The sequence below is a fragment of the Cornus florida genome, unplaced genomic scaffold (assembly GCF_030987335.1).
Source record: "Cornus florida cultivar Cherokee Brave unplaced genomic scaffold, ASM3098733v1 CherokeeBrave_3.0.0_Hap2_Chr04, whole genome shotgun sequence".
Classification (NCBI taxonomy): Eukaryota; Viridiplantae; Streptophyta; class Magnoliopsida; order Cornales; family Cornaceae; genus Cornus; species Cornus florida.
This window is the reverse complement of record NW_026775574.1, coordinates 17,826,578-17,850,296: the sequence shown is the minus strand read 5'-3', so window position 1 is coordinate 17,850,296 and position 23,719 is coordinate 17,826,578. Positions and strand designations below refer to the sequence as shown.

Sequence of the window (23,719 nt, the reverse complement as noted above, 5' to 3'; positions counted from 1 at the left end):
TAGAGTAATCCATATATGTATATATAGTACACACGATAGGACGCTCGCTAGTCCAGTAGGTCTGTCTCAGCCTGAATAGAAGGCAACATGCGAATACATACCCGAAGGTGGGCATGAGTACCTAGACCTACCAGGGAACAACACCTATGTCCAGTTATCCATCCTAGGCGATACACGCACCCTAACCATGGCCATGAGACTCAAGCTCATACCATGGCACCATATAATATATATATAAAGTCCGTACTCCTCCTAATACAAAATACTATCCATCTGTGTAGTGGTCTAATATATGTATAACAAATCCATCCTGAAACCATAGTAGGTCATTCAATTCTCAATTGATATGACACAAGTAGGTGATGGACTTAACCTATATGATTAATCCATACCTTAATCCAAGTTAGGTAGAACTTAGTGTTTGAACTAGTCCATACCTAGTATGTCACCATCCCGTACCGGTACATACAATCCTCCAGTTAACGCAGTTGATAAAACAGTAATCAAATAGTCATCAACTATACTCCAGAATATACACAACATAAATTTAATGCATATATATATAACAGGCTTTCAATATAGAGCCCACAATCTAATTCCAGTAATGTAAACTGCTATACTAAATTCAAGCGTTTACATCCTCCAATATAGTCCATGAATTGATACAATTAACACAAATTTAAGTATCAATTATACCCAACCTAAGCATAGGAACTTTTAGTTAATTCTCTATACTTATAATACTATGAAAAATATGATTATATATATATAGTTAAATCATATATAACAATCTTGTTAAGCTCCAGTAAATAAACCTAGCAAATCCTCCAATAAAATCCATGGATTGGTACAATTTAATAACAATTTAAGTACCAATTAAATCTAACCTAAGTATAGTTAAGTTTAATTAAGTCACCATACTTAAAACACTGTAAAACATGATTTATATATATCATTCAATCCTATAATAAAACCTTGCAAAGTTCTGAAACATAAACTAGCAAAACAGTGTGCAAATATACCAGTTTTTTCTTAACTGTATGTTACTCCATGATTTAATCAAATTTTAGATTAATGTTTTCCATAGCTTTATAAGTCTATTACAATCCCAAAACACATTTAGTACAGTTTAGAAGACATGCCAAAACACTGCACAGTCCAAACCACACACCAAAACCTTATAGTATGCAAAAACTGGGCAAGAGCAGGCTCTAAAAAAAATTGAACCTGCTCTTTTATCTGATTGAGCCTACTCTATGGCACTAAGAGCCGGCTCTAAGGCTGCCAAGAGCTGGCTCCAACCTTAGGGAGCCGGCTCTAAGGGTTACAGAGCCGGCTCTGTCCTCTTTTTGAGCCTGCTCGCACTCCTTTAGACGCCGTCGACTGTTTTTGTGTCTTCTTCTCTAACTCCGGTGATTAACGGAGCCTCTGTGATGTTTCTAAATCTTTGTTCTAGGTTCAAACTCAGTCCTAGATAAATTTTAAATCACTGATATGCAATGATAGCATGCATAGAACATAGGTTTAGAAACATTGATAACAGAAACTTAGTCTGAAATTGTAAACAACCCACAACAGATTAATTTGGTGAATTTAAACACTGTTTTAAGTACTTATTCTAGAGCTCGTTTAATGTCTCAGACTAATCCTCCAACATAGATATACGACCACAATAAGAATTTAACACCAGATTTGAAAACAATCGGTAACAAGATTTCAGTTAATACTTTAAAGCAACACCAAGACAGATTAATACGATGAAACTAAAAACTGATTTAAACATGCATACAGGATGAATCATGACATTCGTTTCATCTATTTTAACCTTTGATTAACCCCTGGAGTCTTAACTAGGCATGCACAGAACACGAATTAACGGGAAATAGAAGAACAGAGACTTGCCTGCAGTTTCAGATTTTAAAACTATAATCCACCGTCTCTAAAGTTTTCGACAATGTCCTAGACTGCCGTTCCACTCCTACGGTAATCTTGGTTCAACCCAGAAGCAACCCCGTTCCTTTCTCTTTAAAGCTCCCTTTTAAACTCTCAGAATTCTCTCTCTGTTGTTCTTTGTGTATCTCTCTGTTTCACAGTCGTGACTATGATGACTAGGGTTTTGTTTGTAACCCTAAACCAATGTATAATATGTATATATATAGGCTTCACACCACTATCTTAATTCTAATATAAAACCATCCCTAAGTCGGCTAAAACCCGTGACGTGATTTAATTAAAGACAACCAGAAACCCTAAAAATGAAACAGCTAAATTACATTTAAATCACAAAGCCACATAAGCACGTACATACTAAAATTTAAGAATACAATTTAGATAATAAAATAACCCAAAACATAATTTAAATAAACAATTAAAATAAAACAATTAATTCACAAAAATGAGCAATTTAACAAGTAATTAAAACAATTAACTAAATAAAAATGCAATTAAATAAAATAATAAAATTCCAAGACTGTCTTTTTAAATTGGGGGTATTACAGAGTGTGTGAGTGTACAAGTGTGTGCAGGTGAGTGTGTGTACAAGTGTGTGCAGGTGAGTGTATGAGTGTACAAGTGTGTGCAGGTAAGTGTGTGAGTGTGTGTATAAGTGTGTGAGTGTGTGTAGGTAAGTGTGTGAGTGTGTGTAGGTAAGTGTGTGATAGTGTGTGTGTGTGTGTGTGCAGGTGATCGGTTGATCAACTATACATCAACCTTCGCAATAGCACGAATCATTGTAAAATAGGGCTATTGGTCGGGTAAGTCGAACCACTGGGACTGCGCTAGTCTTAAGGCAACCTAAGTATCTAGAGTTATTTAAGAATGATAAGGTGTAATAAGGAGTTGTTGATTGGTTTGTCACTAAGCTAGTAATTGAAGTGCATAAAACAATAAATTGAAGGGGATTAAAAGAGAAGATTTAGAGAAGGAAGTCTAGGGAAGTGAGTCCACTCCAAACCTCTACACAAGCTAATTATATGATTAATTTGGGGAATTAATGTAGAAATGACATTGATATATAATAATACATGACTACTATAATATCTTCAAGAAATTCAATTAATTAAAGAGTAAGAACAACCTATCAAAGCTTCACATGGTTGAGTTACCTAAACTAAGATGCAACCCTAGACATGCTCACTAAGCTAGAGATTGTCAAACAATTAATCAATTGGTGGAAGCACATGGTATCAAGTCACAAGATTAACTCATCAAAAGAAATTCTTAAGCTATGGATTAACAAGCTACTCAAAACCATGCCATTAAAACCGTTCCATAATCTTAGTTCCATTGTCACTATGAAACTATAAGCCATACAACTATGAGATTAAATAATCTAAGACAAGAGTATGTAAATCAACATAGTCATTCAAACATTCAAAATCTTCATTACAATTTGTAACATGCTCTAGACCATGGAACTAGCCAAATATACATTTCATTCCCCAAAATAAATCAAAAACTAGACATGCTTACAAGGTAGAGCTTCATCACCTCCCTAGATGGAGGTTTAGTTACCCATTGATGCACTAGAGGAAGGAGGAATCAAAGCATTGACCTCCATTTTCGAGCTCCCCTCTTCTAGCTCCAAGAACACACCTTTCTTGCTCTCTTCTCTCTCCTCTAATCTTGTAAAATGAATCTCTCTCATATTGTGTGGCTTCCCTCTCTTATCTTCTAGAGATAAGGCTCTAGAAACCCCCACCAACCAACATCTCCAACCAACCATTAAAGAGGGAAATTAGAATTGAGGAACCCAAGATGCAAGTGGCTGAAAATGGGCCATTTCCGGATGCAATTCTGCCCTAAGTTCGAGCACTCGAAATAAGGGCTCGAGCACTCGAAATTGGAGCAGAATGCTCCATTCTTGCCTTGCTCCGCCCAGACCTACTTCGGTTAAACAGCCATAACTTTGTGCTCCGAACTCCGAATGATGAACTGTTTGAAGATTTAGAAAGCTAATTCAGAGCTCTAAATATTTCATCTTTTGGTGGAGATCCAATTCTCAAGGATGGTTGGTCGAAAATGAAGATCAAGGCAGAATTTCATTGCTGCCAGGCAGTTCTGCGTACCTCTGGTAACAAGGCCATAACTCTCTGCTCCGAGCTCCGAATGACAAACCGTTTGAAGATTTAGAAAGCTAATTCAGAGCTCTAAATCTTTCATGTTATGAGGGAAGTCCAGTTCTCGAGTTTGGAAGGTCAAAATGGCAAGCAAAGTCCAGGTTCTACTGCTGCCAGAATTCAGCATTGGCACCTTTTGTTGCTCAAGATTCCACAAGGCCTTATTCTTGTTCCATTTTGGCCAATGAACCTGAAAATGCATAAGAACATAGAAATGAAGATAATCTACATAAATTAACATACAACGGACTTTACTAATGCAATTTAGGGCGCTTGAATATATAATATTCGGCGCTTATCAGCAGGTGAGTGTGTATAAGTGTGTGAGTGTGTGCAAGGGAATGTGTGTGTAAATGTGTGAGTGTGTGCAGGTTAGTGTGTGTATGAATAAGTGTGTGAGTGTGTGCAGGTCAGTGTGTGTATAAGTGTGTTGTGTGCAGGTGAGTGTGTGTATAAGTAAGTGTGTGAGTGTGTTGTTGTTGTGTGTGTGCGTGTAGGTGAGTGTGTGCAAGTAAGTGTGTACAAGTGAGTGTGTGAGTGTACAAGTGTGTGCAGGTGAGTGTGTGTATAAGTGTGTGAGTGTGTGCAGGTCATGTGTATAAGTAAGTGTGTGAGTGTGTGCAGGTAAGTGTGTATATAAGTGTGTGAGTGTGTGCAGGTTAGTGTGTGTATCAGTATGTGAAGGTGAGTATGTGTATAAGTGTGTGAGTGTGTGTAGGTCAGTGTGTGTATAAATAAGTGTGTCAGTGTGTGCAGGTGAGTGTGTGTATGAATAAGTGTGTGTAGGTCAGTGTGTGTATAAGTGTGTTGTGTGTAGGTTAGTGTGTATAAGTAAGTGTGTGAGTGTGTTGTTGTACGTGTGTGTGTGTGCAGGTCAGTGTGTGTATAAGTGTGTGAGAGTGTGCAGGTGAGTGTGTGTGTAAGTGTGTGAGTGTGTGCAGGTCAGTGTGTGTGTAAGTTTGTGAGTGTGTGCAGGTAAGTGTGTGTATAAGTGTGTGAGTGTGTGCAAGTAAGTGTGTACAAGTGAGTGTGTGTGGAAGGAAGTGTGTGAGAACACAGTAAAATACATTTGACCTTTTGCCTATCAGACATGAAGGATATATCATTGTATGGCCCTACAACATCCATCAACTCTCCCATGAACCATTCCTAAGAATCTCTTGTCTCAAACTCTACCACTGCAATTGCAACTGGAAACATATGACCATTCCCATCCATGGACACTACACTCAGTAGATGACCACCATAAGGACCCTTTAGGAAACATCCATCTACACCAATTAGTGGCCGACAATCTTCTTTAAAACCAGCTATCATTGCAGCATAACAAATAAATACTCTTTGAAAACCTTCTAACATTTTCATCAGCAGTGGGCTCAGTTTGTATTTTAACTACACTGCCAGGGTTGGTTCTCAATATCAAGCTACAGTAATCCCTCATTTTACCATACTGCTCAGTATCATTCCCCTCAATCATTTCTAATGCCTTTCTTTTAGCCCAATAAACTTTACGTGTAGACACATCAATGTTCATTTCAGATGTAATGGTGCTCTTAAGTGTTCCCACAGGTATCTTAGGGTTCAATCTCAGTTGTTCACAATATTTGTTTGCTAAGAAGGTTGATGAGGCCTGTCCATTTGTATTAGGCCATAAACAATTAGTATGTTCTGGCACATAGGTCTTAATAATCAAACAATCTTCATTTTCAGGTTTGCTTGTATGTATCCTCCAACCACATTCAGCCTTGCACACTGCAGTTACCCTATCTCCATCATTCCTTGTAAACATTATATCAAACTTGTTTTTCAATGCATTTTCCCTAAGTGCTAACCTAAAATCAGCAGCTGACCCAAATTTCATGCTTAATTCCAGTTCTTTTTTTTCCAAAATCCCTTGAAACAATGTAATCCTAGTGCATATAACCACTATCAACACATTCATCATCAGATTTACATAGACTTATCAACTCATCATTAGGACCATACTCACTTGACACTGGAGCAACGAGTTGGGTATCACTCATTAGATAATCCCACCCTAAATCAGCATCTGAGTTGACCTCATTCTCTGCCCCATTCAAAAAAAGGTGCAACAATGTATAATTTGACAACAGACATTTTTCCATGAGCTTCTTGGTCATAAAACATCCTGAACACATCTAAATCACACTTCACTTCTCTAAATTGTTGCCACTCATAAGGTACTTTGTAAAACACTTCACTGATCACCCCATACCCCAATGCAGTTGCCATCTTTTGAACCTCAGGATATGACATTATGTCAGGGTCTATCTTTTCAAATTTAGTTATATTTCCTCTTAAGTATGTTATAGGGGGTGATTTCTCAAATATACCCCCATGATGAAGTTCAATAGTAAACATATCATCCATCTACAACAACAAGTGGGTATTCAAAACCTCAATATAAATAATGACAAATACAACCTTCATCAAAACAACATAGACACTTTATTCAATAAGTGTACAAATAATAGAGACAATGCAATCATTAAATAACATATCCAATTCAATAATTTAAGCACATGATCACTATGTATGTCAGTATGCAATTGGGGTACAATTAAATAACACATGTTACATATTTAGTAACACAAAAGGGACCACTATAATATAGACAATGCAATCAATAATGTTGTGTCAAATTTAAATACACAAAAAGGACCACTACAAAGCATATCAGGTCATTTGACAAACATAGAGGGACCACCATTTCACATAAAGTCATGAAATAAAGACATTGTATACAATAGAAATAAACAATAACAACAGACAAGGTTTTTAGACAGGGACTAGTCGACATGAACAAGAAAAAAAACACTGCAAAAGACATTGTACCTCGGACCTTTCAAATAAAATAAAAATCAACTACAACATCAGAGTTTTAAAAATGCATGAACAAAAGCAAAACTTTTCTTCTAAAATGTCACAACAACATCAATTACAAACTTTTACTCATTTCCTTCAAAAATTCGACTAACACTTTATACAAAGCAAGAAAAACGCATGAACAAAGCAAGAAACAGACATAACTGAGCTTCGTCATTATATAACAAAATCGATATACACATATAAGAAAAATCAGTTAATTAGAGTAAGAGAGTTACTGAAAGCGAGTCCCACACCTTAAGGTAAACGTTTTTTAGGGTTTTATGTTGATTAGGTTTGCAGAGAATGACGATTTGCAGACAAGACCGATTTGCAGACAGGGCCGACAATGGCTTCCTTTTCTCCTCTCTTTGTTTTTGTCGTCAATGAAGGAAGGTCGGTTAGGTTAAGTTAGGTTTTGCTGATGTGTGCGTGATGTAAGCTAGCGATAAGAATCCTTATCTTGTTGTGCTGTCAAAATGCTATTGGTGGGTTAAATTTTATGTGCCACGTCAATAAGTGAAATTGATATTCACACCAAACTACGTCGTTTTATTAAAAGGGTAACTTGGTCTTTTTTCTTTTCTGGTCGTCTGAGTGGGTAAATTGTAAGAAAACGAAAGTTCAGGGGGATTTCTTGTAGTTCTGGGGGATTTCTTGTAGTTCTGGGAGGTTAGTTGCAAAATCCCCATAGTTCAGGGGTTTTTTTTTTTGCATTTTACCCTATTATTAATGGACAAACTAGTGAATCAGCATTAGAATCTTAACAGCTTTGACATTTCTAGCAGTTAGCTGGGAAAGTAAATTCTTGAATTCTTCACCAATCTCTCTCTCACACGCACACATACACATAGGAATGATTTGCCAAATCACTAATTACAAATTATAAAGTAATTTCATCTTGAGAGAAAAATTGATCTTATTCTCCAAACTCCATAATAGAGATGCAAACAAGAAAGAACACAAATGAGGAAGTCATCGTTGATGGATTTGTATTGGGCCTCAATTCAAATGAAAAGCCCATGGACTTTGACTAAAGAGCATACAGTAAAAGCTAGCCCACTTAAAAGTATTAAACTCCAAAAAAAACACTTAAGACTGTTAAACATGATGAAATTGAAATTAAAAATAATGAAAAATTTGATTCAATTTTCTGAATTATTTTTCTCGTATTCTGCAAATTCCAATTTCGAAACTCCAACTCCATATCTGTCAAACGTAGACAAATCATAACTCGGTTGCCAAAAATTGCCACTTTCTTCCCAATTTTGAAAGCTTCAAAATGAAGCTGACTTTGAGTTTTGGAAACCATAGCAGCCGCATCTTTCTCTCATCTCATCTCCCCTTCATCTCTCACTTCCTGTTCACTTTCTTCTATTTATGATCAAACAACTGTCACCACTAAACAAAACTAAAGGCTTGTAAGTGAATTATATATATTGTACAGTTAATAGGTATGTTAGTAGAGCCTTTATATATATATATATATATATTATTTCCCTTCAAAAACTCAAGACATATCAATGGAATAAACAGGGATATTTCTCAGTAGCAAATCAAACGATCCTTTCAATTGCCAAAAATCTCTTCATATCCATCCGCAGTGAATCTGTAGGATTCCCTTTCGAACCCCCCAAACAGAGGTTTTCCATGCGGATTTGATAGCGATTGTATGGACGTAGAAAGGAGTAAATCAGATTGAAGAATGGAATTCAGCATCCTCAAAATAATCTTCAAGTTCTTTTGTGTAAGTTGTCAGTGATGAAATAATAGAGAGAAAATCTTCCATTTTGGTGTCTGGTGAATTGGTTTTAGATGAAGAATTCTTTTGTGTCAAATTTTGGACTCTTTTCGAGATCTTCTCACTTAACTCAATACAATGACCAACTTTAAGTCTTGAGGCCACCAAGGAATTCCCCAGTACTTGACTCTCGGAGGTTTTCTCTTCTCTTTTGAATCAAACAGGGTACAGAAAAACTTTATATGAAAAATCAAAGCATCCTCGCACAGAATTATGCAAAGAACTGAGAAATCAAAAAGAAGAGACAAGTATTTTAAAAAAAGAAAAAAAGAAAAAAAAGAAGAGAGACGAGCAGTAGGGCCAACAAAGGACTCTCTATCACGACAATTCTTCCCATCACGGGTTGGAAAGAACTTGCAACAGATACAAAAACTTGCAGTTTGAATTTTATATACCTTCTTTCACTATCATTTTATAGGGGGAAGGCAGCCCCACCTCAGGGGTTGCATAGCAGAGCTGGCACTGCAACTAAACATAATGAAACACCAAGGAATAATACTTGGTTAAAATCAATTTACTAAAGCAACCAACAGTGAGCAAGATTATTTACTGATATTGATAAACTTTCAAACAACAAACTGTAATTTATCACAGGTCAACAACTGAATCGCAAGGCATGAGAATATTCCTTAGAGGATGTACACCTCTCCTTTGGGGGTAGGACAAACTATACTCAAGCAAATAGATGGTGGTCATCATTTCACCATATGATTGTCCTTTCAAACCATGGATCCACCTTGACTCTATTTGTCCTCCATTTGGGCCACAAGAACTTTTATGACTCCATTATTAATATAATTTACCGGCTCAGAGGTCACCTGCATATAGAGGAAGATTATTACCAAATAAAATAATAATAATAAATAAATAAATAAAAGGGCAAATTACAGTGACCTCCTCTGAGGTTTCATCAATATAGAGAAAGCTCCCCGTTTGCCAAATTACACGGACCTCTCCTCTCAGGACTTTAGATGAGATGATGTTAACTATTATTATATAATTACATTTATGTCCTTATTATATATATATTATTTTATTTCAAAATTTCAAAGACCAAAATATCCATCTATATTTATTATTACTTTTCAAGTCAAGAAAAAAAAAATGAAAAATAGATTACTTTCTGCCTTTTTTATTTTCTAATCCGTCTCCTCTTTACGGTAAACCATTTTTTCTGGTAGCTTCCATATTTGCTGACAATCATCACCCATGCATAAAGATCTTAAAATAGCTTTAGTAAAGATACCAAGTGAACTTATTGATGGTAAGAGGTTAAGGTTTGGTCCATTTTACTTGTAAATTTAAGATCATCAAAGAAATTCCTTCAACAAGCTGTCTTTACAATACCCCATTATGTTCTGCTCTCCTAAAATCTAATGAAACCCACCCCAAATTTCTTAGAATGACCTACAATTGTTACAATAAAGCAAAAAACTTACACCTTTTTAACCACTAAATTCACCCCATCAGTCCACATAAAAACAAGACCACCAGGTCTACCAACGGGCCGGATCAACCCAAATCATATGATCAAAAACCACTTGTCTCATTACTCTTTCCAAAACTTTTTATTATTATTATTTTTTCTCCAAAAGGAATCGAAAGCATACTTTGTTGATCAATATGGATGTCCAATATGATTCATATGATTACAAAACCACCAAATCGCATGGGCTCTGTTCTCTTTAAGCTCTTTCTCGGTTGGGTCTCTTAATGAACAAGTGTTGTCTCTCTTTTATATATATATGTGTGTGTGTATAGATCTGTATTTTAATTGTCTTTTTGAGTTTATAAGTCAAGGATAGTATTATAAATTTGCAGTGATTGTCAGTGTTATTTGACAAACAAGAGGGGAGGTCAGTGTAAAAAAAATAAATTCTAGGTCAGTGTAAAAAAAATAATTTCTTTATATATGAAAGAAATGGAAGGGTCTGATAAAAACAATGGGAATTTATGTTCAACTAAATGCCATCCCAATGATAAAGTTCGACGACATTCACTTAAAGAACGGAAAAATGAAGCAAAAAAAGTAAATTTCTTGTAAAGGTAGAGTAGTAAAGTGTGTGTGTGTTTGAGTCACGTGTCACAAATGTTACATATTATCCAATATGGGATATAATTTGACTGGTTTTTGTCCCAACATAAAAAAACAAATGATAGTGTTAATCTTGAAGTAGCATCGCTTTTCAGCAAAGAAAGAAAATGAAGTACAGTAAAGAGAAATTTCTAATAAATCCGCCTTGACTCTCTAATAAGCATATTCGGAAACTACCAATTTAATTTGTTTCCACCTGTATTTAGTGGATAATAAACACCATTGCATAATCAGAATTGAAACTGAAGAAAAAAATTTGAGCAGGGATAACCATGAACCCTAACTAGTAAGCACTGAAACCAAATTTCAAATTAATTCTAATGTCAGAGAGAGGAAAGGGATGGGGTTTTGTTTCGGTGCTGCTTAAACGAAAAATAACAATAACACAAAACAAACTTACTCTTTTCCGAATCTACTCAATCCAAATAATTCTCCCTTCCCAATAAGTAAACCTATATCAAAAGCAAATTTTTAACTGGTCAGCAAAAATTATTACGCACTAAGTACTCATGCATTTCCTGACATAATCTTTATATTGAAAGGCACATGATTCAGATCGGAAAAGAAAAGAAAAGAAAAAAAGGTCTTTGCATTCCCAACTTATAATTCTTGCACCAAATCATAACAATAAAGTACGCAAAACCTGAATAAAATATATATCAGCAAGGATTTAGAAGCGAGAGGAAGAATAAGAGTTCCTGATGATTGAGGCGGCATAGCATAGCAAGAAAGGTAAGACCAAAAGTGGGGATTTTATTCAGAGGAGGGAAGTGAGTTTTACGGATTTGATTTTTTTTTGCCCTATAAATGAGGGTTCGGCGGATCGCGAGGGAGGCATAGAATGAAAATTAGGGCTATGTTTCTCATTTATATGGACTTTTTGGACCTCAAGTATGTGGGCCTTTCTTATTTCAAAAGCCCAAGTGAACCAAGTCTTAACACGTTGGGCTTCACCTTAATTGCTTTCTTTATTTTAACTAATTTAAATCTCCTTTTCTTAGCCAGCTGACGTGGCCGAATCCTGGCCGTTGCACAACAGATAGAAGCCGAGGGAGACTAGAAACGTCGATGACCCTTAACTCTCTCCCTCTTTTTTGGTGCAGCATTTCAATTTTTTTTCTTTTAAATTTTTAGATAAATAAATTAAAGTCATTATGAATCTCTCTCTTGCGTCAATCTTGCTATAAAAGGTCATTAAAATTGTTCATTAAATGTTGGGTTGGCCGGATCAAAACCGTCTCCGGGCAACAGTAAATGTGTTGCAACCGGTGCAGTAATTCACTTGGGTAAAAGCCACAGGTTAAATATAATATTTGGTTTAAATACGGAAGGTATAATATTTGGTTTGGTTTATATACGATACGATACCTAAACTCTCCCCCCTTAATTTGATGGCCCCTTTTGAAATTTGGAAGGCACGCCCATTCATTCAAATTCCACTTTCTATCTTCTAAATTCCATTTTTCTCTCTTCACAAATCAAACCTATGTAACTCAAAAATCACACCATTGTTCATCACTAAGTTCTGATTTAGGGTTCTGTATTAGAAACAAAAAGAGCAAAACCAAGTATGTGATTTAGGGTTCTATTCTTTAACCTCTGTTGAGATCCTATTGATATATGATAGAAAAGACCTCTCTCTATATTTTACTAAGGAGGGCTCGGCTAGAGAGCGAGAGAGGAAACCTAGAGGATGAGGAAGTGAGAGCTCACCGAAGTTATACAAGAAGATCAGTTCCAGCGGATTGTCAAAGCTTTGGAGGTAGATCTATACACCAACAACGACAAGTTCATGTTGTATGCTTTTTTTTTTTTCTTTTTTTTTTTTTTTTTATGTTTCTTAGCTTTTCAATTTATCTGATTTTACTTTAAATTGGAATTCCCCAATCAGTTCATTTGATTTATTTTATTTTTCACAAATTATTTCTTCTGAAAAATCGGATGTGGCATTGATTTGTTATCTATCCCGTTGATGGTGTTGAGATTGTTGTGTCTAGTCTATTATTTGGCTGGAATATTTCGACTCAACCGGGTTTCTCGTGTAACTAGCGATGGTGGTGTTGGGTTTCTAGGAAATGGACAGGTTCGTGATCCGATTATCTCACAAAATCCCATCGATTATTGCTTCTCTCTTTCTCTATTTGACTGCAATAGAATATATATTTTTTAATATTTTGCTCTGTATGATCATATATGTGCCAGGAAAAAAAAATCAAATATGCAAAATTAGATTTTGGATCTGTTGTAGATTTTTCCTATTTTAAGAAAAAATGTTTCCTTATGTTCCTATTTGAATTGTTCCTTCACTTTGTGGTTGAAGGGGATCGGTATTCTCTTTATTGAAAAAGAGGAAAAAGGGGTCCTATGATGGAGGATCGATTTTCAGCCCTGTCGATGTTCAAGGAGATTCCAAATAGGTACTCTTTAGATGAAATTTTTTTGTTACTTTGTATATGTTTTTAAGAAAGTGAATGGCGAAATATCTCTCGTCTTTTAGCGGTAATTAAGTGAACTATGAAATATATCATTGCATCATTCAGGAAGAGATGAGTATTAGAAATAATTTTTAGGGCTGAATTACATAATTTACCAATTATAGGAATTTGAAAATATTTTAGAAAGCAAGCAATTAGCCTCCCCAATTTTTTTCATGATAAAATCTAAGCATAAGAATTAGCCATTCTTGTTTTTTGGTCTTGAAGCACTAGTATTCTAATAATTAATGGTATACTTCATGTTTGACATTGCTGGTTGTTGGTTGGTAATTGCTATTTTTGAAGAATATAGTAAGGTGTTAATCATCATTAGCATCACTTATGTTACCAAGTATGGCCATGATTAGTTTTATTAAGTTGTGATTATGTCAGATCATTCAAAAAGATGATTAACCAATATAAACTGGTTGATGCTTCACTCTATATAAATTTAACGATGACATGATTTTCCTATAATTATTAGAGTATGAAACAACAATGTAGAATGAATGGGCAGTATATCTAGTAGGCTTGTTTAATAGCAGACTCTACCACCTGTTGCATATCAAGTAGACTTATATGGGTATATTTTTAATGTTTATTTTGAATGTGAAGTATATTGATATATATATATATATATATATATATATATATATATATATATATATATATATATATATATATTATTGTTGGCACAAGATTATTTATTGATTTTGTTTCTCTGTTTTGACCAATGGATAATAGAACCATCTTGGATTGATAAAAGCTTGTCCCTTCTAAAAAGAGAAATATCAAGATATAGTGGAATAGTAAAACCATCAAGGTACTTTTTTTTTATGAAGTTGTGAAGGTTTTTTTGTAATATTCCATTTCAATATAAGATGTAAAATACTTTTCTTTGTTGTCATGTTTATGATGCCAATTGCCTTCCCAAATTTATTTTTACCTTTTTGATGATTATATTCTAGGAATATAAATTACCGACTCGTTGGCTAAACAAGTGTATGCAAAACCCATATCCATTTATTTAATTTGCCTTACAACGATCCACTTTGGTTAATTAGTTCTTAAGAACACTTGTTTGTAGTGATGTGATTACATTGTACTGTAGATATAAACATACGCCTTCAGTGGTAATCTCTTTCAACCTTGTTCTTCTGATACCACAACTACATAACCTTTTCTTGATAAAATTTTCTATAAGTGCAGTTCAAGTTTATGAGATGTTACAAATTGGAGATAATATGAGTTTGAACATAAGAAACTAATTTTTAATATTCTATAGCTTTTTATTATTAACTATCTTTTGGTTTTATGATTTTTAAGCCAATTATTTAATTAGAAGTAAACTATTAGTATTTTTAGCATGTATAGTTCTAACTCATTTTTAATTATTTCAATGGATATGATGATTGTTTGATATAACTTTCAAAACGAATCTGTTCAACATGTAGTTCATTGTAATTCAATCTCACTGATGGTTTTTTCTTTTCTTTTATTTTTACTTTTGAAAGAAAAACGAAAAAGAACATCTTTTCTAAATTCTAAACTTTGATTATTTATTAGTTCCATGGTTTTTTAGCATTATGATTTTTTCCTCCTATCATTAAAATCAAGTGATAATATTGAAAGTTGTAGTTAGAAAAATTAAAATAGAAATAAATGTTTATGTTTTCAGTATTTGTTATGCACTGCACCCCAACGAATGTTTGGTAGCTGTTCCTCAATTTAATTTTTTGTGGCCTATTTAAACTACATAATATTGACTTGGATATGTAATAGTCTCATAGTTTTAATCGTTTTGTGAATTTGATATTGGAGTGTTTTATATCTCAAGATTTTTAATCCAATCATGTGAAAACTGATGATCTATATTTTGTAATTTATTGGGTTGGTGCAAGGGTATAAGAGGCCATTGTGGGAGGATGTCTAAATTATGATGATGTTTACAAGGAGGTAAACCCCAAAAGGTGACTACCGGGAAGGTATTACAAGGTTCAATGCTTGGATCAAACACAACTCTTGAGAGCAGTCGATTTAATGATGCATGATCAAAGAAAGTTTAAAACCTTCTGTGTCCTACTTGATGATTTAAAGAAACCAGGGATTTTGATGCATTTGAATTAATGAGTAGTTTGTAGTTATGTTTAGTTATAGCGTATTTGGATCATATTATTATGGTTGGACTAAATTTCAAATTATCTTTTTTTTTTTTTTTTTCTTTCCTTTTTTGTTATTACCAAATTTAGAATCTAGTTGTAGTTATTTGTACCTTTATCTCTGTAATAGAGGTTTTGGCTTTTTGACAAGTTTTGCTCTTTGTTGTGGACCATTAGTTTCAAAAGGTTACCTTTGAATGCGATGCACTGTCAGTGGTTAATAGTGTCAATAATTATAGATATATTGGTAATGGCGTGGTAGTGATGTTGGAAAATATTATCTGAGGCATAGATGTATTAAGTAATGGCGTGGTAGTGATGTTGGAAAATATTATCTGAGGCATAGATGTATTAAGTAATGGCATGGTAGTGACGTTGGAAAACTTCCAACTATTACTGTAGGAGCATATCTACGAATAAACATGGAAGTCCATGAGATGTTTATACACTATATGGAGCGTGCGTTTGGTGCCAAACCTTGTAAATGCAATTAATATATATATATACATAAACACTTATTGATGTATATATATCAGTTTGTACCAATATTCATTATCAATCCCAATTTTCTCCTTAACAACATCCCAACCTTCTCTTTAACAACATTCCAACTATCTATTTCACCTTTTTTTTTTTAGTTGAATGGGTAAGCTTTTTTAAAAAAGAAAAAGATTTACAAGTCCAAAGCTGGACAAATGAACCTTAGAAGTGCCCTTGTGTTCCTTTCTTGCCAAATGAAATAGATAGATGCAAAGAGAAGAAGTTTATGAGTGACCCATTTACCATCATACCATGAGGCCAATTATAAGAACACCAATCAATGAGCTCTCTCCAACTATTAGGCTTGGTGTAGAAGCCTACCACATGCTGAATGAACTCCCAAATTATACAACTGTATCTGCACTTGAAGACCAATGATTCCTAGTCCGCAAGGCAAAGATAACAGGCATTGGTGTAATGTTTTTTCCTCATTACAATAGAATCAAGAGTATACAGCCTCTCTTTGAGTGATATATTTCTTTTGTTTGGGATACATATTAGGAAAATGTTGGGACGTTGGTCTTGTATCACAACATTTTCTTAATGTACATTCCAATTTTCTCCTTACTAGCATCTCAATATTTTTCTAACGTACATCCCAAACAAGATAAATAGATAAATAGTGTGATGTTAGTTTGGAGAAAGTTGGGATGTAGGTTAGGAAAATGTTATGATGCAAGACCAAAACAAACATATCTTGGTACAAATTGTTTGTGAGATATATTTTTGTAATTGGCATATTTCGGTAACAAAACAAGTCCTAGTCGAGTTGTAATTTCAGTTACCATATCCGACTTGACATCGACTGCGGAATGTAGAGGTTAAACAGAAGAGGAAAGTACCGTTGCTCATCAAAAATGAAAGAACAACGATTAGGACATCATTTCCCACTTAGGACACAATGTTGTACATGGTATATTTTCAGAGTTCAAAAAATACAGAATTTCCAAGTTTAGGTTGAATTCTGTCACGTAGGAACTGGTTCCAGAAGCCAAACTTCAAAGAACAACTCTGTGTCCTTTGGGAACCGGTACCAAGGTTGGGAACCGGTTCCACAAGTCCTAATTGCAAAAGGATTCCAGTAATTCCTTTTTAATCCAACTTTCCTTCCAAGTCTTATGCACGAAATTTCCTTTATTTTTAGAAGGAATAGGACTTTGCAAACCTCTATATAAACCATGTCATATTCATTGGTTTATTCACGGCTTTTACATCATTATTCATATATTATACAAAGCCTTAAGAAGTTTTTTTTTCTCAAAAAATCAAAGTTGATTTTTCTGTTGTCTTCCTAGAATACACACATATTCACCTAGTGAGTTTAGAGTTGTGGTGTTCAAATCCTGATCGTGATCATACAGTTGCATCTACAACGATTAGACGAAAGCATATCTTCTTCTACATCGAATTCAGACGATTGAAGAACAGAAGTAAAAGCGATCACACTTTGAAAGGGTTGGAGCATTTGAGGAGTGTTGTCTAATCTACCTGTTACTCTTTTACAAATATCAAGTATAAATCTGAGGTTAAGTTGCTGTTGGATGAGGAGTCGCAAAGCCAGAGGATTGTCAGTAGTTGATGTTTGGTAGAACGATAGGGTGTGAGCTAGAGTCAAAGTTTGGTATACTTTGTTTCAAGCGTAGTGGATTGGTTTGCTTTGGACTGCACAGTCCACAAGGTTTTTCCCATAACAGTTGATATATTTTATCAACTGGGGTTTCCTCGTTAAAATTCTGGTGTCATCTCTAACTTTATACTTTGCTTTATTTTATCTGCATATGATTAATTGTTTAATTACTAAAATAAATAAAGTTGGAAAAGACATAGATCTATTTTAAAATAAACAAAACTTTCTAAGTATTTTTCGTTGCGTATGACTCACATTGTTTATTTTGGTCTTGCATCACAATATTTTCCTAACTTAAATCCCAACTTTCTCCTTACTAGCATCCCAACATTTTTCTAACGTACATCCTAAATAAGATAGAGATGAATAGTGTGATGTTGGTAAGAAGAAAGTTGGGATGTTGATGGTGGGAAAGTTGGGATGTAGGGTAGGAAAATGTTGTGATATACAATTTGTACCAAGATATGTTTATTTATGTATTTGTACAATAAGTGGAATATTAGTAAGATGAAAGTTGGGATACAAGATGGTATGTTGTAGATGCAGATGGTATGTTGCATCTACCACATACAAGAAGTTGTGGGCATACCATCTATTCTAGAACATACCATTTGTTCTATAAATGTTGTGATATAAAAGAAATTGTAGGTTAGAGAAATGTTTGTAGAGAGATTAGAAAACGTATAGATAAGAGTTGAATTAAATTTTGAGATAGTGTGGATGCAAGTACTTTCTTCAGTAGGAATATATTGGGATGTTATGTATAACTTAGTCATGAACCAAGTAACTAAAGATCAGGATTATTTGTACAAATGTATTTGCATATAAGTTACAAGTACTTTATTCAGTAGGAATATATTGGGATGTTGTGCATAACTTAGTTATGAAACCAAGTAACTAAAGCTCGGAATGATTTGTATAAATATATTTGCATAAGCCTATGAGTTAAAACTTAAATTTTAAATATTAGTTTGTCCCTAAAAATTGGATAACGTATGGATAAGAGTTTAATTAAATTTAAAGAAATGTGGTTGCAACTATTCTGTTTAATCGGAATATATTGGGATGTTGTGTATAACTTAGTCATGAAACCAATTAATGAAAGGTCGGAATGATTTGTACAAATGGAATGATTTGTACAAATATATTTCCCTAAGCCTATAAGTTAAAACTTGAATTTGAAATATACTAGTTTGAATTTAAATAGTGAAGCCTAAAAATATGTGATTCTCTTTACATTTATGTTGGGATTTTATGAATAACTACTTGTGGACCTATACTACATCTATGTTGGGTTTCTTCCTAAGGTGATTCTAGCTAGTTTAATCTTGGGAATTAATAGAGATTTTGTAAATTCACCGTGATTAATTCATGGTCCTCACCATCTCTTCGATAGGCGTCGATGAATTGGGTTGGCGGCAATAACTGAAATCTGACGCATTGTTTAGTGTTTGATTAGGTGAAGAATATTTTAATGCCCTTTCAATGTTGAAGGGGAAAGACGAGAGCGAGGGGGGAAGGCGCCACAGGTGCCTCTGGGTGCTGTTTGCCTTGCTAGCCACCATCTGAAGAGGAGAGAGAGAATTAGGGCGATGGTGATTGAAGGAGAAAGACCGTATGTATTTCAATTTTTAGAAAAAAAAAATATATATATATATATATATATATATATATATATTTGGTATAAAATATAAAATTCTTTTTTTATTTCGTATAAAGTATAAAAAAACTTTCCATACTTGTATAAAAGCATTCAGTAAGTTTTTTTTTACTCAATTGACTTTGAGTGACGTGGCGCATGGAGAACCACAAGTTCCGCACCGGCTGCAACAGATTTACTGTTGCGCCGGAGACGATTTTGATCTGGGTTGACCGGTCATTAAATGTTAAAATCCTTTATTAACCACAAAACATCATTCTGTTTATATATATATATATATATATATATTATATGTTTATGGGGCCCACAATCTTAAGTCATCCATGACGACATTGTTGGCTTACTGAGAAAGCTCAATTCTTGCTTACAGTGAAAGCTTTGTTGGCTTACGGAGAAAGCTCAATTCTTGCTTACAATGAAAGCCTTATTATAGCTTGTTTAGGAAGCTAAAATTGCGAGCCTATAAATAAGCCATATGTATATACTGCCTGTAAGGACACACTTAAATGAAAAGCTTTCCGTTCTCTCTCTCTCTCTCTCTCTCTCTCTCTGTGAAAGATTTATTTCTATGAATATTACTCTATATATACATATATATTCATTACACGTTATTAGCACAAGACTCTGTCAACTGAGAAGAAAATTATATTTTTCTTTCTCACTTCAAAGGGTAAGAAAAATAATTATTTATATTAAACTATTGTTGTTCAAACTTTATAGTTAATTAAAATTGCTAAGCCCGAAGTCTCGCAAATACTAAATTATATAATTTGCAAACTCAAAGTTTTGCATATATTAATATACTGTTTGCGAGCCTAAAGTTTCACAAATATTTGGTACTCTTTCCGAACCCGAAGTTTTGCAAAATTTGTTGCCCTGAAGTCCAAATTAATCTAAAATTCTTTGACCTGAAGTCATTTACACTGAGTACCCTTACAAACTTGAAGTTGTGCAAAACATAGAAATATAAATTATAAGTGTAAACATATTTTGTCTTTTTGCTATTGTTTTGTTTACTGAAAACACATGATTAACTTTTTGACATTGTATAATATATTTACTGACAATTCATATTATATTTGCTAAATATCTTGTTACAATCTTTTGCATGTTACTTTATGTATAGTAATATATACTATACATATAACTTGGCTCAGATTTGAGTACGTAAAAGAAAAAAAAAAAATTTAATTACCACATGATTTGAACCGTGGCCCTTTAATACGCAAGTTGAGTTAACAAGCCACCAAGCCACTTGTTCTGTTGTGATTATAAATTGACTATTATTTATATATATGATATCACCACTATGCAAATCATATTATAGTGACTGCAGTATTTTTATAATCTCAAATTGATTATTTTTTTTGTGAAATAATTCTAACTATGTTATTTTATCATTTATAGTTCATAATGTCAAATCTTACCAAGCTTGAATTTGTGGCAGTTGATATCTTGGGCAAAAACTACTTGTCATGGATCCTTGACACCGAGATCCACTTGGATGGCATGAATCTCGGAGAGACAATTAAGGAAGAAAATAATGCGTCCCTGCAGGACCACGCGAAAATTATGATCTTTTTTCGCCATCACCTCCATGAGGAATTAAAAATAGAGTATCTCATGGTTAAGGATCCATTTACACTGTGGGAAAATTTGAAAGAATGATATGAGTATCAGAAAACCGTGATCCTTCTAAAAGCTCGCTATGACTGGATCTACCTACGATATCAGGATTTTAAAAGTGTAAGTGAGTATAATTCAGCCTTGTTTAAAATCAGCTTACAATTAAAATTATGTGGAGAAAAAATTACTGATGATGATATATTAGAAAAAAACATACTCCACATTTCATGCCTCAAATGTGCTCCTGCAGCAGCAATATAGAGAACGAAAATTTACCAAATATTCTGAGCTGATTTCTTGTTTGTTGGTGGCTGAACAGAATAATGAGCTTTTGATAAATAAATAAAAAACCACCAATCCCATCCAACTAGATCTGTACCATTCCCAGAAATGAATGTGTCCTAATTTTACGGCCATGGACATGGACGTGGAAGTGGACGTAGTGGTGGTCGTGGATATGGTCGCAATAAAAATAATTATAATAATCGTGGTGGTCATAATTCTTCATTGATTCCCAGAAGGAACTCTATACCGTCCCACCAGAAGTGAAATTCAAATGCGACCAAGTAAGCAAAAGGAAAAGCTTTGCAGAATAAAGCTCCTGAGATATATGATGACAAGCCTTGCTATAGGTGTGGAATGAAAGGTCATAGGTCGCGTACCTATCGTACGCCTAAACATCTAGCTGATCTTTACCGTGCCTTAATGAATGATAAGGGAAAAGGAAAGGAAATTGAAATAAATTTTGTGGATGATGACTTACCAGTTGAAATTACTCACCTTGATGTTTCTGACTTCTTTGCTGATCCTAGTGGTAGTATTGATCATTTGATTGGAGATAGAAATGTCCATACCAATTAATGTGTCCTTCTCTAGCATGTTATCCCTTGTGTGTTTTATCTTATCTGTATCAGTATGTTAAAATTTTCATTGTATCAATATGTCTCTATCTAGGTTGTACCAGTATGTTTTTATTTTGGCTATCTTGTATGTAAATTTAGTTTGTGTTTCAAGTTTGAAGTGAAATATATATTTTGTGTGTATGAAGAAGCATGAATCTGACTAAGGCATTGACTATACCCAAGATAAATGGTGAAAATATCTATCTGGCAGACAGTGCAACAACACACACTATACTCCGAGATAGAAAATATTTTTTGCGTATAACATTAGTTGAAGCTCATGTCAATACAATATCAGGTCCAGCTGATCTAATTGAAGGCTCCGGAAGAGCTATCATTGTGTTACCATGTGTAACAAAATTAAATATTGATGATGCTCTATATTCTACCAAATCTAAAAGAAATTTATTAAGATTTAAAGATATACGTCTCAACGGTTACAATATTGAGACTATAAATGAAGGGGGCGTTGAATATCTCTATATTACATGCCAGAAGCATGTATTAGAAAAACTCCCTGCTTTATCTTCTGGATTATATTATACAAATATAAGAGTAATTGAGTCATATGCAATGACGCACCAGAAGTGTTCTGACCCAAATATTTATATACTTTGGCATGATCGCCTTGATCATCCTGGTCAACAATGATCGCCTTGATCATCCTGGTCAACAATGATGCGCCGAATCATTGAAAATTCACATGGTCATCCACTAAAGAACCAGAAGATTCTTTTAGCAAATGATTATCCTTGGACCGCTTGTTCACAGGGTAAATTAATAGTTAGACCATAACCTTTCAAGGTCGTTGTTGAATGCCTACCATTTTTATAACGAATTCAAGGGGATATATGTGGACCAATTCATCCAGCGTGTGGACCATTTCGATATTTTATGGTCTTAATTGATGCATCAACATGGTGGTCACACGTAAGTTTACTTTCTACTCGTAATGTTGCATTTGCTCGACTCCTTGCTCAAATAATCCGATTACGAGCACAATTTCCAGATTATCCAATCTAGACTATCGGTCTTGATAATATTGGGGAATTCACATCTCAATCATTTGATGACTATTGCATGTCAATTGGCATTCTTATTGAACATCCTGTTGCACATACTCACACCCAAAATGGTCTTGCAGAATCTTTTATCAAACGTCTTCAGTTAATAGTTAGACCATTACTTATGAGAACTAAACTACCTGTTTCTGCTTGGGGACATGCGATATTACATGCACCATCATTAGTTCGCATTAGACCAACTGCATATCATAGTTTTTCACCACTACAATTTGTGATTGGTCAACAACCAAGTATCTCTCACTTACGAGTTTTTGGTTGCGCTATATATATTCTAATTGCACCCCCACAACACACCAAAATGGGTCATCAATGACAACTTGGTATTTATGTAGGTTTTGATTCTCCATCTATTATTAGATATCTTGAACCTATGACAGGTGATGTTTTTAAGGCACAGTTTACTGACTGTCACTTCGATGAGGCTGCTTTCCCTCCATTAGGGGGGGGGGGGAAGAAAAAGCTAGAAGAGTAACGAGTTATTAATTGGAATGTCTTGACTTTATCTTATTTCGATCATTGCACAAATTAATGTGAACTAGAAGTTCAAATGATCATTCATTTACAAAGTATTGTAAATCAATTACCCGATGCATTCACTGACACAAAGAAAGTGATGAAATCACATATACCAGCTGCAAACATTCCAGCAAGAATTGATGTCCCTGTAGGACAGTCTGTCAGTGTTATTGCAAATGCATCTAAGACACGCCAGAAGCGTGGTAGACTAGTCGGTGCAAAAGACACTG

The 23,719-nt window shown here is 34.3% G+C and overlaps 2 long non-coding RNA genes across 5 annotated transcripts; one reads left to right on the top strand and one right to left on the bottom strand.

The window, feature by feature from the left end:
- Nucleotides 1–9,280: 9,280 nt before the first annotated feature.
- On the bottom strand, nucleotides 9,281–11,748 carry LOC132302902 (uncharacterized). The gene is made up of 3 exons (XR_009480975.1): nucleotides 11,544–11,748; nucleotides 11,301–11,352; nucleotides 9,281–9,623 (listed from the first exon to the last, which is right to left on the bottom strand). It is a non-coding gene; the product is annotated as an uncharacterized LOC132302902 (long non-coding RNA).
- Nucleotides 11,749–12,249: 501 nt separating this feature from the next.
- LOC132302901 (uncharacterized) lies at nucleotides 12,250–15,683 on the top strand. Of its 4 annotated transcripts, none has more exons than XR_009480974.1 (4): nucleotides 12,250–12,662; nucleotides 12,884–12,983; nucleotides 13,221–13,317; nucleotides 15,276–15,683. It is a non-coding gene; the product is annotated as an uncharacterized LOC132302901 (long non-coding RNA). The 4 variants fall into 4 exon arrangements; XR_009480972.1 differs by having other exon boundaries at nucleotides 12,250–12,697; XR_009480973.1 differs by having other exon boundaries at nucleotides 12,251–12,697; nucleotides 12,898–12,983.
- Nucleotides 15,684–23,719: the final 8,036 nt, after the last annotated feature.